Source organism: Vulpes lagopus, chromosome 20, assembly GCF_018345385.1.
Source record: "Vulpes lagopus strain Blue_001 chromosome 20, ASM1834538v1, whole genome shotgun sequence".
NCBI lineage: Eukaryota > Metazoa > Chordata > Mammalia > Carnivora > Canidae > Vulpes > Vulpes lagopus.
Genome location: NC_054843.1, coordinates 19463056 through 19481150, shown reverse-complemented (window position 1 = coordinate 19481150; position 18095 = coordinate 19463056).

Below are 18095 nucleotides of genomic sequence, written 5' to 3'. Positions count from 1 at the left end.
AGGTTATGATGTTTGACTTGTGTTTTGTTTTTTCTTTATCCCTCCCCCAATTTTACTATTTCAGGACAGTACATTCTATTTTTTAAACCTTTTTTTTCCTGAATTTAATATTGGTCTTCATTTAGTATGGGCAAATTTATTTATTTTTCAAAGTATAACATCTGAATTATGTTTTATTTACTATTTCTTATGATCATAATGAGGCATTAACAAACCAAGAATGAACTTGAGGGGAATAAGTTAAAATGATATAAATTCCATCAGAGGAGTAAATGAAATATCATTAAGGAATTAAAAGGGCCATCAGGCCTATCAAGTTGGATAGACTAACACAAAAGAATGTAAAGAAAGAATAGTCAATGAGAAATTTGGTAACTTAGCCACTAAACACAGAAAGAAAGAAGATTCACAGAAGTAATGCTTTCAGAAGCCATCTGCAGTGGATTATATTATCATAGAGCTAAAATGCACTCTCTTTTCCCTTCCTGCATAGGAGAAGTGTTCTTCCGTACCCTACTATTGGTGGACTTAGTTTCTTTTATTCCTGCCATTTGCCATGAAAGACCATATCTTTGGCAACCTCTGTCCTTTCGGATTGAATGAATCCTGAATGAGAAGGCTGGTGGACAGAGCTAAATCCAACCCATAATATAGAGCATAGTTCTAGAGTTACCTACAGATTGAATATTGGGGGAAAATATCAATTGTTATCAATCCCTGAGATCATAGCATATTTGTATGTAGCATTACTACACTAAGGATAACTAAAACAATATTCAAAACTATGGCTAGGGGAAGTAATTTCTTTTTGGAGACAGAAAGAACCCAAGCCGACTCGGTGCTGAGATCAGAGGCTGACAAGGGGCTGGATCTCAAAGTGCTGAGATTATGACCTGAGCAGAAATCATGAATCAAAGACACTTAACCAGCTGAGCCACCCAAGTGTTCCCAGGGGGAAGTAACTTTATAACTAGAAGAACTGAAATATTCTGTTCTCATTGGCAGTGGCCTACTTTAGGCAGACAGATACATCAAACTGTCTTATCTTGATATAATTAAATATATAATATTTTGTTGTTGTTCTGGTTGCACAATATTTTTTTAAAGCCTACAGAAATCACTTGGCTACTTGTGAGTGGAGAAATGCTATCTTTTTATGCTAACATTAAAAAATACATTGTTACATGTAACTTGTCTTCTTTTTTATTTGAAATGAATAAAAATTTGTCACTCTCATAGTCTTGGTAAAGATTTCCTTTTTTATTTTTTTTAAGATCTTATTTATCTATTCATGAGACACACACACACACAGAGGCACAGACACAGGCAGAGGAAGAAACAGGCTCCCTGTGGGGAGCTCGATGTAGGACTCGATCCCAGGACCCCACGATCACTACCTGAGATGCTCAATCACTGAACCACCCAGGCACTCCTTGGTAAATATTTCTGTTCTAGATGTGGATTTATTCTGTCTGAAATCATATTCCATTTCTGAGTTTATAGGACAAAGAACCAGATTTGAAACTGACCAGTTCTCTACAGTAACTAATGATCAGCTCTAGATGCTTTTATGTTGCCTCTGTGCCAAGGGAAAAAAAAATTCTCATTTTTCTATGCCACGTAATGTGATTTATGACCAACAGTCTTGTAAACTGAGGAAAGCCAATTATCTTAGTCAAGAGTTAGATTCAAAGTAGATGTTACTGTTTTCTATTTTCAAATCTAGAAACATAAAATGTTTTTTATTGAGATTTTAAGAAAGGTTAGAGAGACTGTTGTGGTTCACTAATAAAATCCATGCTTCTTAATCACTGCCAGGAATTATAAACAAAAAAGAAAGTAGTAACAAGTTTGCTAAAGACTAGGTTAAAAGAAAATATATCTATAGATAGCAATTTGCTATCTTGCCAAGTTTAAGGTTACTTTTCAAGATAATAAATACTGTTTTAATATCAGATAAAGCTTTTTGTTTTTTCTTTGATGAGACATATTGGAGACAAGGCTTTGCAGGAAGCTAAAGAGGACATTAGAAAAAAAAAAAAAAACTTTAACTAAAAGAGGACTTTAAGGTCTTCTTGTTCAGTTATCAAATTACCAAAATGAAAGGCAGATGTGAGGAAGGATCCAATTATGAGAAATCTTATAAAAAGAGAACACAAAGAAACTTGTAGGTAAGAGAAGGGAAAATGGCAGTGAAAACAAGAATATAGGTTCAGAGTTGAACTTAAAATGAATCACGTGTGTTGGGTCAACTGGGTGGCTCAGTTGGTTGAGCTTCCATCCAACTATTGTGATTTCAGCTCAGGTCATGATCTCATGGATTGTGAGATCAAGCTCTATCGGGAGTCTGAGATTCTCTCCTATCTACTCCTTCACTGGCTTTCTCTCTCTCAAATAAATAAGTAAATCTTAAAAAAAAAAAAAAAAAAAAAAAGAATCAGGGCAGCCTGAGTGGCGCAGTGGTTTAGCGCCGCCGGCAGCCCAGGGTGTGATCCTGGGGACCTGGGATCGAGTCCCACATCAGGCTCCTTGCATGGAGCCTGCTTCTCCCTCTGCCTGTGTCTCTGCTTCTCTCTCTCTCGTGTGTGTTTCTCATAAATAAATAAATAAATAAATAAATAAATAAATAAATAAATAAATAAATTTTAAAAAAATGAATCACATGTGTACTGACCAGAAACTGCTTGGTAGGGATTAATATTGCCATCTCCTAAACTGATAGGCATAAACAACATAAATCCAGGTGTTAATTTACTTTATATAGACTATCTCCTTGAATCACGTAAAAATTGTGTATGAGAATTTTATATTTTATATCCACTTTTATGAGGAAATGCAAGCCCAGAGCAATGAATAATCCTGTCGAAGACTGCATTGTTGGTGTCAGAGCCCAAACTTATATGCATTTGTTTAATTATGGAGTCTGCAGCCTGGGATGGTAACTTGGAGATAGAAAATATACTTAGATGTGCCAATGCTAGAAGGCTGACCCCAATTTTAGATGTTAGAATTGCGTGCTTTCTGAGATAAACCACAAGGGACTCTCAACTATAGAGAACAAACTGAAAGTGGCTGGAGGAGAGATGGGTGGGGAGATGGGGTAACTGGGTGATGGTGATTAAGGAGGGCACTTGATGTAATGAGCACTGGGTGTTATATGCAACTGATGAATCACTAAATTCTACCCCCTAATTAATAATTCACTATATGTTAACTAACTTGAATTTAAATTAAAAAAAACAAAGAACTGAGTGTATTCTTCATAATTCATATATAGTTTAGTTACTTACAGAAATGGACTATTCTCATTTTCCTTGCATGACATTATTTTCCTAAATAACAGTGTTTATAAAACTTGAATTTAACATTGATTAAATATAATTCTAAGTCACTGAATGTAGCAAGTTAATCATTTAAGACTGAGATAATACTGAATAATTGGGGTAATTGGGAGATCTCCTTTTTTCTCCATGGATTTGCTCTTATCTTCACAGGTTAAAGTTAAATTACAGATAAAATTATGCCAGATAGTTTAGGCATTACCAAATTATAGCTAGACTTATTTATTGTGTTTCATATTTTCCCAGAGGTGGTCAGAGTTCCCTAGGCAAAATTTCTAATTATGTAGGTTACAAATTTCTCAATTTACAAATACAGAAGTGAAGACAACACCTAATTCTGCATAGGTATAACTGTAACACTCAGCCAGATGATCAATTGTACAAAAGAAGTATTGACCACCAATTATTGTTTCTGATAAAATAGAGTCCCTTAATCATCAGCTGAGCTCCTTACAGAGAAACCGTAGCAATGATTTTGCTACTGTTCTAGTAGGAGAGTTCTATGGTTCATATGATTTGCAGAATTTAATACATGTACTTGAAACTTGCCAAGAAATTGGTAGCACTTTTTTTTTTTTCCAAACTAATGCTTGGAAAGTTGTTTGGCCTCTGATATGTCACACATATGTAATTAATACTACATCTACTTTGAGGCTTGTAAGGAATCAGAGAAATATGACACATAGTCAGTCTTTGGGTTTTTGTTGCTGTTCTTCCAAGTAAAATTGAACTATTGCTCTCAATATATAACATGTTGGAAATCACAATAACTCCCATGCTTTCAGGACAAAGAGATAAACCTCACTGCTAGTTTTGGGAATTGTAGTTCGCAATTCAATCAACACATTTGCTCATTAAAAATGTCTCAAGAAACTGGTTATTTCATTAAGTATATTTGCTTTGACCTATGTTGTAAAAATCAGTAACTCAGAGAATAGTCTAGCATTGAGGTTTTAAAAATGCAAAATTGTAGAATAATACGTCATACAAGGAAAATTACAAAGTTCAATATTATATAACAAAGTATATTAGGAGAGAAAGATATAATTTTACCAAGTAACATGAACGGATGTGAGGGATCCCTGGGTGGCGCAGCGGTTTGGCGCCTGCCTTTGGCCCAGGGCGCGATCCTGGAGACCCGGGATCGAATCCCACATCAGGCTCCCGGTGCATGGAGCCTGCTTCTCCCTCTGCCTGTGTCTCTGCTTCTCTCTCTCTCGTGTGTGTTTCTCATAAATAAATAAATAAATAAATAAATAAATAAATAAATAAATAAATTTTAAAAAAATGAATCACATGTGTACTGACCAGAAACTGCTTGGTAGGGATTAATATTGCCATCTCCTAAACTGATAGGCATAAACAACATAAATCCAGGTGTTAATTTACTTTATATAGACTATCTCCTTGAATCACGTAAAAATTGTGTATGAGAATTTTATATTTTATATCCACTTTTATGAGGAAATGCAAGCCCAGAGCAATGAATAATCCTGTCGAAGACTGCATTGTTGGTGTCAGAGCCCAAACTTATATGCATTTGTTTAATTATGGAGTCTGCAGCCTGGGATGGTAACTTGGAGATAGAAAATATACTTAGATGTGCCAATGCTAGAAGGCTGACCCCAATTTTAGATGTTAGAATTGCGTGCTTTCTGAGATAAACCACAAGGGACTCTCAACTATAGAGAACAAACTGAAAGTGGCTGGAGGAGAGATGGGTGGGGAGATGGGGTAACTGGGTGATGGTGATTAAGGAGGGCACTTGATGTAATGAGCACTGGGTGTTATATGCAACTGATGAATCACTAAATTCTACCCCCTAATTAATAATTCACTATATGTTAACTAACTTGAATTTAAATTAAAAAAAACAAAGAACTGAGTGTATTCTTCATAATTCATATATAGTTTAGTTACTTACAGAAATGGACTATTCTCATTTTCCTTGCATGACATTATTTTCCTAAATAACAGTGTTTATAAAACTTGAATTTAACATTGATTAAATATAATTCTAAGTCACTGAATGTAGCAAGTTAATCATTTAAGACTGAGATAATACTGAATAATTGGGGTAATTGGGAGATCTCCTTTTTTCTCCATGGATTTGCTCTTATCTTCACAGGTTAAAGTTAAATTACAGATAAAATTATGCCAGATAGTTTAGGCATTACCAAATTATAGCTAGACTTATTTATTGTGTTTCATATTTTCCCAGAGGTGGTCAGAGTTCCCTAGGCAAAATTTCTAATTATGTAGGTTACAAATTTCTCAATTTACAAATACAGAAGTGAAGACAACACCTAATTCTGCATAGGTATAACTGTAACACTCAGCCAGATGATCAATTGTACAAAAGAAGTATTGACCACCAATTATTGTTTCTGATAAAATAGAGTCCCTTAATCATCAGCTGAGCTCCTTACAGAGAAACCGTAGCAATGATTTTGCTACTGTTCTAGTAGGAGAGTTCTATGGTTCATATGATTTGCAGAATTTAATACATGTACTTGAAACTTGCCAAGAAATTGGTAGCACTTTTTTTTTTTTCCAAACTAATGCTTGGAAAGTTGTTTGGCCTCTGATATGTCACACATATGTAATTAATACTACATCTACTTTGAGGCTTGTAAGGAATCAGAGAAATATGACACATAGTCAGTCTTTGGGTTTTTGTTGCTGTTCTTCCAAGTAAAATTGAACTATTGCTCTCAATATATAACATGTTGGAAATCACAATAACTCCCATGCTTTCAGGACAAAGAGATAAACCTCACTGCTAGTTTTGGGAATTGTAGTTCGCAATTCAATCAACACATTTGCTCATTAAAAATGTCTCAAGAAACTGGTTATTTCATTAAGTATATTTGCTTTGACCTATGTTGTAAAAATCAGTAACTCAGAGAATAGTCTAGCATTGAGGTTTTAAAAATGCAAAATTGTAGAATAATACGTCATACAAGGAAAATTACAAAGTTCAATATTATATAACAAAGTATATTAGGAGAGAAAGATATAATTTTACCAAGTAACATGAACGGATGTGAGGGATCCCTGGGTGGCGCAGCGGTTTGGCGCCTGCCTTTGGCCCAGGGCGCGATCCTGGAGACCCGGGATCGAATCCCACATCAGGCTCCCGGTGCATGGAGCCTGCTTCTCCCTCTGCCTGTGTCTCTGCCTCTCTCTCTCTCTCTCTCTGTGACTATCATAAATTAAAAAAAAAAAAAAGAAAAAAAAAAAACATGAACGGATGTGTTAAAGAAAGATGTTTATGAGGTTCAGGGACACTTTAATGTTATTGTAAGTTAATGAATGACAATTGAGAGTTTAATTATGTACATTGTTAATAATGCATCTGTTATAAATGATTAGAGAAAATCATCGAATAAGATGGTTAAAAGTACCAATTTTAATAATAAAGTATCATACAATTAAAAATTTGTTAAGAGAATAGATGTCTTAAGGGTTCCTACAGCAATAAAATCTCCTTTAAACTCATAACATAATTGACATGTATTTAATGTTTAATACCAGAAACATTTTTTTTTCTTTTTAATCCAGGTTCACATGTAATAATAGTGTTAGGTGTATAACATTGTTTCCACAATTATATACATTATGGAATGCTCACCATAATAAGTGTAGTTAACATCTGTCACTATACAAAATTATTAGGATATTATTGATTATATTCCCTATGCTGTACATTACATTCCTATGACTTACTTATTTTATAGCCAGAAGTTTGTACCTCTTAATCCTCTTCACCAATTTTGCCTACCCTGGCAACCACTAATTTGGTTTTTATATTTATTGTTTGTTGTTACTGTTTATCAGATTGTTTGTTTTGTTTTTCTAGATTTTTCTAGTAACATATAAGTGAAATCATATAGTACTTGTTTCTCTCTCACTTATTTCACAGAACATAATATCTTCTAAGTCCATCTATCTTTATTTTATTTTTTTTAAAGAAATACACCGTGAAACCTATAAAGTATCTTCACAGTTAAGGAATAATTAATAAAGTGAAGAGGCAAACTACAGAATGGGATAAGATATTGGCAAACCATGTATCTAGTAGAAGTCTAATAAACAATCTGTTTAATATTAATCTGATTTAAAAATATGATCTGACATATCCTGGACAGAGGATCTGAATAGACTTTTTTCCAAAGAAGCCATGCAGATGGCCCACAGGTACATTCAAAGGTGCTCAATATCACTAATCATTAGAAAAATATAAAAATCTTTAAAATTTAAGGAGAATTAGCTCATACCTGTTGGGAAGGCTTTTACCAAAATACAAGAAATAACAAGTGTTGGTAAAGATATAGAGACAAGGAAAAAAAAAAAAAAAAAAAAAGATATAGAGACAAGGGACCACTTGTGCATTGTTGGTGGGAATATAAATTGATACAGCTGCTGTGAAAAACAATATAGAGTTTCCTCAAGAAAAAAAAAAATAGAACTACCATATGATCCAACAATTTCAACTCTAGGTATTAATCCAAAGGAAAAGGGGAGAATATATCTACACCCCACATTCCCTGCAGCATTGTTTACAATAGCCACGACAATAGAAACAACCTGAGTGTCCATTGACAGATGAGTGAACAAAGAAAATATGGTGTATGCATACAATAGAACAATATTCAGTTAAAAGGAAGGAAGAACGGAGACAGTGCAGGACTGCCTGCCCATCTAGGTCCCTTTTTCTCTCCCCCTCCGTTGCGTTGACCTTGGGGGAAGGCAGGACACTTTCTGGGCAATCAAACGCAGTGCTTAAGAATAGATGGACAGAGGGTGCTTTAAAGACTGTTCCTGAGGGCCAGGAAGAGTGTGCTGCTCACATTATATATATATATATATATATATATATATATATATATATATATATATATATACATTTTATATAATAAAATTTTATATATATAATATATAAATATATATAATATATAATATATAAAGATATATAATAAAATAAAATAAAATAATTTTATATATAAATATATAAATTTACTAACTTTGTGTATATATATATATATATATATATCCCCATATATTCAATAGTGAGATATAATAAAAACCTCACTACATTCAGTAGTGAGATGTAATAATATGGAAGGAAGGAAAGAAAAGAGGTGTGGAGGCCACGAAAATTAAGGCCATTCCACCTTAAGTTCAGCGTTAGCACAAGTACAGCCATCCCAGGCCCCAGTAAATAAGAGCTGAAATTTACCTTGCTTCAGTTACAGGAAATAAACAGCTTACAGCTTAATGCCCTAGAAAGCCCCATATTAGAATGAGAACAGAGCTCAATGCCCTTGAAAGCCCCATATCATAATGTAAACAGAACTTGAGAAATTCCTCCCCCCCTTCTGAAAATCCCCTAGACCAGTCCATAAAACTAAGCTGGAACCCACCTAGGGGTCAAGTCCCTGCTCCCCTGTGTCGGGTATACGTGGACCCAAGCTCATGTAAATAAACCCTCGTGTGTTTGCATCGGTGTCGGTTCCTTGGTGGTTTGTCAGATTCGCAATCTTGGGCACAGCAGAAGCCCTACCATTTTCAACATAGATCATGAGTGCATTGTGCTAAGTGATATTAAAATCAGATGGAAAAAGATATACTGCATGACCTTACTTATATGTGGAATCTAAAATTTAGAGAACAAAACAAAACAAACCCAAAATCTATTTCATTAATACAGAGAACAGTGTTTGGCAGTTGGGGAGAGGGAGGTGGGTGAAATATAAACTCCCAGTTAAAAAAGTTAAGTCCTGAGGAAGTAATATACAGATGATGACTGTAGTTAACAATACTGTATTCTAGGGGCACCTGGGTGGCTCAGAAAGTTAAGTGTCTGCCTTAGGCTCAGGTCATGATCTCAAGGTCCTGGAAGGATCAAGCCCTGTGTCTGGCTCCCTGCTCAGCCGGAAATCTGCTTCTCCCTCTTCCTCTGCCTTTCCCCTCTTCCTCATGTGTTCTTTTGCTCTTTTTCTTTCAAAAGAATAAAATCTTTTAAAAAATACTGCATATTGGAAAGTTGCTAAGAGAGATCTTAAAATTCTCATCACAAGAAAAAAAATTGTAGTTATGTGTATGGTGATGGATGTTAACTAATCTTATTGTGGCAATAACTTTGTAAAATATACATATATCAAATCATGTTGTACGCCTGAAACTAATTTAATGTTAAATGTCAATTATATTGTATTAAAAATTGTTTAAAATATATTAGATCTATAATAAATCCTATTTAAAAAATAAATACAATGGTGAGTTTTAGTAACATTTTGACTGTCAAACCAAAATATTTTTTTAATTCTTTCTTTTTTTTTTAATTTTTATTTATTTATGATAGTCACAGAGAGAGAGAGAGAGAGAGAGAGAGAGAGAGAGGCAGAGACACAGGCAGAGGGAGAAGCAGGCTCCATGCACCGGGAGCCTGACATGGGATTCGATCCTGGGTCTCCAGGATCACGCCCTGGGCCAAAGGCAGGCGCTAAACCGCTGCGCCACCCAGGGATCCCTAAACCAAACTATTTTAACTAAAAATATTTCTATTTAATAACCTAGTAGAATAAATTTCTCATTATTTTACTTCTCTAATCATACCGATTTTGTCAGAGATACATCAACATCTGAATTATTGGATATTTTCCATCTGTGAATAGAAGTTAACAACCATGGCTCTTAATTAGCAACCTTTAACTGCTTTAATATGTTTTAAATCATTTCATGATTTTGCAATTTAATGTGTTTTATTATATCCATATCCTTTTATCTTGTACTTCTTTTTATTTTCCAAATGTCTTAATTAATTATGCAGATAAACTAGTGAATAAAATTCTGCAACCATCACAATCAACTTTTTTTTTTTTTTCAGATTGGCCACTTTTAAAAAAAATATATGAGAAAATGTTCTTGTATTTTAACAAAAAGTTAGCTTTTCCTTGTACGTATATTAAAGATGTCTTAGAAATTTCTATATTAAAATTTTATATATATGAAATTGTTCTTTTTCTTTTTCTCATTTTTACATGTTTTATTTCCTCTTATTACTTTATTACACTAGCTAGAACCCACCAGTCTAATATTGAATAGAAATTGGAAGTGTTTTGTTTTTTATATGAACTCAGATCGCCCTATCATTTGAGATTAAATTGAATTTGCTTCAGTTTCTATCCCACATGCACTGGGTATTCCCAACATATTTTCCAGTCTTATTTTTTTTTAATTTTTATTTATTTATGATAGTCACAGAGAGAGAGAGAGAGAGAGAGGCAGAGACACAGGCGGAGGGAGAAGCAGGCTCCATGCACCGGGAGCCCGATGTGGGATTCGATCCCGGGTCTCCAGGATCGCGCCCTGGGCCAAAGGCAGGCGCCAAACCGCTGCGCCACCCAGGGATCCCTATTTTCCAGTCTTAAAGGGAATCTCAGATATATTGATATTTCCCTTACTTACCTCTGACTTTTAATCGATTAAACCAGGATAAAAACATAGAGAGCTTCACTGAGCTCAGTGTAGCCAGACACAATCCTGCTAATTCAACTCGCTCATGGACCCCATGTGATTTCTGCAAGTAATTAGTGTTTATTGTCATTTTCTCAGATTCTGACAATTTGTTGGCACAGCAAAAGCTAAGACAAGACAGGAAACACTAAAAGAAATGGAAACACAGAATGCTTCTTCTGGATATTTGTCCAGGACTATGAGTAAATAATCGGAACATCTAGTTGAGATAAAAAAAAAAATATATTATCTGTGGCTAGAATTCAGAAAAACATCTACCTTAGTATTTGGTGTGTATTTTACCTTCTAAAATTGAAGGCAGATCCCTTGTTGGGATATAAAAAAAATATATGTATCTGAGCACAGAGAAAAACTAGAGAGTAAATTTCACTCACAATATCTAAAACTTTCTAAATAGGATGCCTTGCCTAATGAGCACCATAGTCCAACCCATGTATGTAATCAATGCATATTGAGAGCTTGTTAATCAAATATAGGCAATGATTTAATTTGTCATATGAGCAAAACATAATAAAACATAACATTTTATAGTCTTATTTTTCTTTTTTTTTCTTTTTTTTTAAATTTTTTATTATTATTATTTATTTATGATAGTTACAGAGAGAGAGAGAGAGAGGCAGAGACACAGGCAGAGGGAGAAGCAGGCTCCATGCACCGGGAGCCCGATGTGGGATTCGATCCCGGGTCTCCAGGATCGCGCCCTGGGCCAAAGGCAGGCGCCGAACCGCTGCACCACCCAGGGATCCCTAGTCTTATTTTTCTAATCTGTGAATTTGGGGAAATATTATTGGCCTCGATGTTTTTTATAAGAATCAAACAAGTGAATATCTTTATAACCAGATGCTAGAACATTTGCTATTACTGTCTTGGTGGAAGACTGAAGTCAGGACCAAAACTTTGCTGCCCTGCAGATTTGTATAGCTCATACATGCACAGGACTAAGCTCCTTAGTAGCTCCTTATCTCCTTACATCCCCAACTCCCTTCTGGGTCTCTTTCATTTCAACTAATGGCAACTCTGTTTTTCCAGTTGCTCACATCCAAAAAGTTGCTGTTGTCTTAGATTTCTCTATTTCTGTCCTAACCCATAGCTTGTCAGAAGTCTGTTATTCTGACTCTAACTTTCAGTATATTTCCAGAATATGACCATTTCTTTCCATTTCATAGTCACCATCCTGGTTCACATCACCAGTATGTCTCTTTGTCTGCACTCAATATAACAATTGAAGTCAATACACTTCTTTGCTCAAACCCATCTATCATTTTCACTCCATCACTGACAGGCTTTTCCATTGTTCTTTGAACAAACTTTATAGGACTTAGCTTGGGGATCCCTGGGTGGCTCACCAGTTTAGCGCCTGCCTTTGGCTCAGGGCATGATCCTGGAGTCTCAGGATCAAGTCCCACATCAGGCTCCCTGCATGGAGCCTGCTTCTCCCTTTGCCTGTGTCTCTGCCTCTCTCTCTCTCTCTCTCTCTATTTCTCTCTCTCTCTCTCTCATGAATAAATAAAATCTTAAAAAAAAAATAGGACTTAGCTCAGGGTCCTTTGCAAATGTTGTTCACTTTGTCTGAAATGCTTTTCCTCCCACAAAGTCAGAACACTGGCTCTTTTTCTTTATCTCAACTCAAAAGTCTCCTTCTCATGAGGCCTCCTCTAGATACCATACCTAAAAATTATCCATACATTTTTACACACATACATTTAAATTCCATATTGCCTGCAGTTTTTATTTTTCTATGAAGCATTTAGCACACTAGCATACTATATTGGTCAGGATATTTCGGATGAAGAGAATCAATAGGACATATATATTATCCTATATATCCTCTAAATATATATTATGAAATTTATTTTAAGAAAATGTCCTACATGACTGTCAGGGTTAATAAGTCCAAAATCGATAGGAGAGGCTGACAGGCTGAAAACTCTGACAGGAGTTGATGTTGTAGTCTTGAGTCTAAAAAGTAAAGGGCAAGCCATAAATCTGGAGATTCAGGCAGCATTTCTGTATCACCATCTCTAGGGAATCAACTGATTGACAAAGACCTATGTAATGTCCTTCAAGTCAACTGATTGTGGATGTTAGTCACATTCTCAAAACACCTTCCCATCAAAATTGAGACTAATATTTGACCAAACAACTGAGTAACCTAGCCAGGTTGACACATTAAATTTAATGATCATATATAGTATATATTATTCTTCTTAAAAAGTCATATTTATTGTCTGCCTCTATCAATAAAATTTAAGCTCTATGAAAACAGATTGTTGTCTTCTTGTTGATGAAAGTTTTTCCATTGCTCAGAACAGCTCAGAAAATGGGAACTCAATAGATATCTGATTTAATGAATGAACTGATTGATGCTGGATTGTTGAGGGATGTTTAAAACTAATTAGGAAAACTGACCTACCCCATAACTCATACCAAATTATGAGAACCAAGAGACTAAAATAGATGGAAGTATTTTTTTGGGGGGTGCAGTTAATTTGCTGTGCAGAGTCAATGTGGGTGAGGCAACAGCTACACAGCTGTTGGAGATAATTGTAAGCAGTAGCCGCACAATTATTAAGATTCAAGGAAATGTCAGAGCAAGAGGTTCTGAGCATAGGGAGAAAAAATAAATAAAATAAAATAAAATAAAATAAAATAAAATAAAATAAAATAAAATAAAATAAAATAAAATAAAATAAAATAAAAAAACACCTTGAAATTTTCCATGAAAGAACCAGCTCTAACCTGCTTACTATAACCTGATACTAAATCCCAAAAACACAAATAAGAAATAAAGAACCCTCCTCTCCCCCTACCAAAACAAAACAAAGCAACAACAACAACAACAACAAAACCCACACCTCATGTCTAGTAATCCTGTTTCTCTTGGCACAAATCCTGGAAGGGTAAAGTAACTCAGAAATGATGGGGAGAGCAGATGTATAGGTAGGATGAAAATCACAAACTGGCCATAACCACTCTGCTAATCCTCATCCCTTAGCTTGAAGCAGAAGCTAGCTGGAGGAGGAAAGAAGTTCTAAATGAGATAAGAAAATTACTTTTGTTTACAACTAGAATGGATATTTTAACTATAGAAACAGACCAGGCTTAAAGTACGTAGAGAAATGTTTATTTTCCAACAGTGATTGAGAATGTTATTAGTCAGCTTAATTGTTCACCTAATGGCTTGGTAAGAAACAATGAGTCTCCAGATTGAGTTTATAGGGTAGTGAGAAAAATTTGCTTTAAAAAGTTGTCTAAGGGCAGCCCGGATGGCTCAGTGGTTTAGCTCTGCCTTCCACTCAGGGCGTGATCCTGGAGACCTGGAATCGAGTCCCATGTCGGGCTCCCTGCATGGAGCCTGCTTCTCCCTCTGCCTCGCTCTGAGTCTCATAAATAAATAAATAAATAAATAAATAAATAAATAAATGACTGCTATGTAGAGAGTAATTTTATTTTTAACATCATATCTTTAAGTCGTCTACAAACTAAAGATAGCTTAACTGAAAATGCTTCAAATATAGAAGAATTTCTGAATTAGAACTACAGAAGGAACATTTACATGTCATTAACTTAGAAACTGAGAACAAAATGAAGAGCCATTTTTTTTTTTTTTTTTTTTTTTACCACTGGAAAAGTAAACTACTAGACTATTTCTTCGAATTTTGTTTGTTTGCTTTCTTGATGCAATTATTTGGCAAATGTAATATTGTGTATATTCCTAGTGGACGTTTGTATGTGCTATCACTTGTTTTACTCAATAAATATGTAACATGTAATAGAGAAGGCATGTAATAGAGAAGAACATCTCTCTTATAAGACATGAAGCAAATAAACACATTCAGTAAAACTTAAAAGTTATTGTTTTACATTTCCCATTCAAATAATTCCCTTTGTAAATGCTAATTATTAGAGAAATTTTCTGGCAGAATGATTAGATACTAGAACTATTCCGACATCATGGAGATTCTTATCCCTAAAACTTAAACAAAATTGTTAATGTAAATTAAATAATTTGAACAACTTTACATGTTTATGGAAAAAGTCTTCTTAGACTCTTAATTTTCATAAGTTGCTAAATATGTATTATATACAAAAAAATCCTGCTCCAAAAACTTTAATTACAATGCGCTTTCATGGAAAGTTCACTGTGTTATTCATGTCAATTGAAATAACCTTGTCTAATTTGTCAGAAAAAGTCCTTCCTCAAATCCAAAAGCTAATGTTCTTGGGCCTACAGATAAATTGCTCTAACGTTTATATTTTTTAAAAAAGCAAAAATGTACATTATAAATGCACAAGTATAATCTGAATCATCAAATTTAACCATGAACACATTTAACATTGTGAAGTACTGCATTCCCAATCATACTGTACTTGCTTGCATATTCTATCATTCTTAGAACTGGTTCAACAAGAACATCACAAGGTAAAATAAAGCAATTTAGTCCACATAAGTCATATTGATTCAGAATATCTTGCCAGAGAAGGTGACTGACATCTTAAGTTTCTAGATACTCGCTTCTCCAGTAATTATCTTTCAGTAAGTATCTCAACAATGAAGATGGGTTTGCTCACAAGTACAAATGGCAGCATGTTATTAGCGGTATATTTTCAACACCACCCTGCAATTGTATTATGACAGAATGCAAATAAACTCACAGGTACATTGAAGGCAGTGAGTTATTTTCCATAACTCACTCTTGTTTGTTCCCGGAATCAGCAGGTAGATGCTATAGCCTCGTCACTGGGAATAATTTCCAGCAGACAGCATATTTCCTTGGTTTGTGCTCCATCCACTAGTTATCTCCATGAGTATCACGAAACTAAAGGAGAAACATCTGCTGTGCTGGTCATTTAGAACAGTTCATATGTGCAGACTATGTGCAGTTCATAGTCTGGATGAACCAGTTGTGATTATTCAAATCTATACAAATTAACATCATTAGAATTTAGTTGATTTACTTATGCTTATAGAACAACTAGTCTACAAACTATAGACTGATATATAAGAATCTCATTACTATTCTAAATTTTTAAATGATGTTTATTTATTGAAATAAAGTTAATAAAAGCCTAATAATTTTATTTTTGGGAATATGCTGAAATTGATCAAAATTATCAAAAGTAATGTTATATAAATTTCTTAGAGATTGCATTGCTGATGCTAGGTACTTTCATGATTTTAAGTAAGTTTAACAAGTTCTATGGGACTGAAAAGATTTAAACACTGGAAAAAATATCCCAACTCAAATAACAAAGATATGAATTTTGACCAATTAGCCATTGTAATAATAGTAAACAAGTTGGGATTAAATATCTTATACAAAAATGCAAAGTACTGAAGTGTTTTATAAATCAGAAAGTTTATCATGTGTCTATCAGTAGTCTATCTGAGGTCCAACTGAAAAGTTCATTAAATTTTCAGATTCTAGAGAATCACCCACCAGAGAGTCTGATTTGAGAAATTAGGGAAGGAGTCTAAGAAGTCAGGGAAAGACTCCAAGGAAGAAGAGTCTTGGATTTTTGAAACTTTGATAATTATGATGTAGGTGATTCTTAATTTAATTTTAAAGACAGGGATATAAAGTTTGCTTCAGACCAATCTACCTGCCCACTAAAATCAAAGAATAAAGAGTATGTTCATTCTACAGAAACAAACAAACAAACAAACAACATTAACAAGAAATTTCTCATTCTTCTCCTAAAGCGAAGCATGCAGGATAGTCATTTACTAGCTATGGATTTAGTTAATACACACTTTGCACCTCAACTTGCTTTTGGATGAAAGTAATAGAAGACTACTCACCTACCTTAAATAGAAACAAATTATCATGTCACATAACGAAGAGTATGGACGTGGAGAAATTTTAGTTCGTAAATTTAGCAGCTCAAAAATGTCTTTAAGGATGTAGATTCTTTTCAAAGTTCTGCTCTACTTTCTAAACCTGTTGTTTTACTCTCTGATGAGCTCTTCTTGTGGGACAGGAGAAAGCTACAGCAGCAGTAGGCCACAACCAGACTTGGCATAAAGAGTCTCTGCTGTCTCTTTCCTTTGTCCTTTCCTTCCTTCCTTCCCATCCTCCTTCTCCTTCTTATTTTCCTAGTGTTCCTTGCCCTCCTCCTCTTCCTTCCTTCCCTTTTTTTCCCCTCTTCCCTCTCTGTCACCGGAGTATAATTGTTCTCTATTTTTTCTGTTTATTTTATAATATAAAAAATATAAAATATAAAGCAAACTTTAGTGAATTTGGGCAATATTCTTTTCTCTTTGTCAATCAAATAAGAGAAAGGAAGAGGTTTTTCCAACAGATTTGCTGCCAGAACACAGGTGTCCTGAAAATCACTGCTAAACCTAAACCAAAATGGGAAAAGGAAAGACTCATATCAACATTGTCACCATTGGAACCATAGATTCGGGTAAGTCTACCACAGATACCGAGTGTATCTGATCTACAAATGTAGTGGGATTGACAAAAGAATTACTGAAAAATTCGAAAAGGAGGCTGCTGAGATGGAAAAGGGCTCCTTCAAGTGTGCTTGGGTCTTGGATAAACTGAAAATTGAACATGAACATGGTATCACCGTTGATATCTCCCTGTGGAAATTCAAGACCAGCAAGTATTATTGACTGTGACCATCACTGATGCTCCGGGACACAGATACTTTATCCAAAACATGATTATGTGCACATCTCAGGTTTACAGTGCTGTTCTAATTGTTGCTGCTGAAGTTGGTGAATTTGAAGCAGGTGGCTCCAAGAAAGGGCAGACTCATAAGCATGCCCTTCAGGCTTACACACTGAGTATAAAACAAATAATTGTTGGTGTTAACCCAATGAATTCCACTGAGCCACCCTAATGCCAGAATAGGTATGAGGAAATCATTAAGGAAGCCAATACCTACATGAAGAAAATGGACTACAACCCCAACATGTTGGTATTTGTGCCAATTTCTAGTTGGAATGGTGACAATATGCTGGAGCCAAGTGCTTACATGCCTTGTTTCAAGGGATGTAGTCACCTGTAAGATGGGAATGCCAGTGGAACCACACTTCTTGAAGCTCTGAATTGCATTCTGCCATGAACTTGTCCAACTGCCAAGCTCTTGCATCTGACCCTCCAAGATATCTACAAAATTGGTGCATTGGTACTTCCTTGAGGGCTGAGTGGAGACTGGTATTCCTAAACCTGTCATGGGGGTCACTTCTGTTCCAGTCAA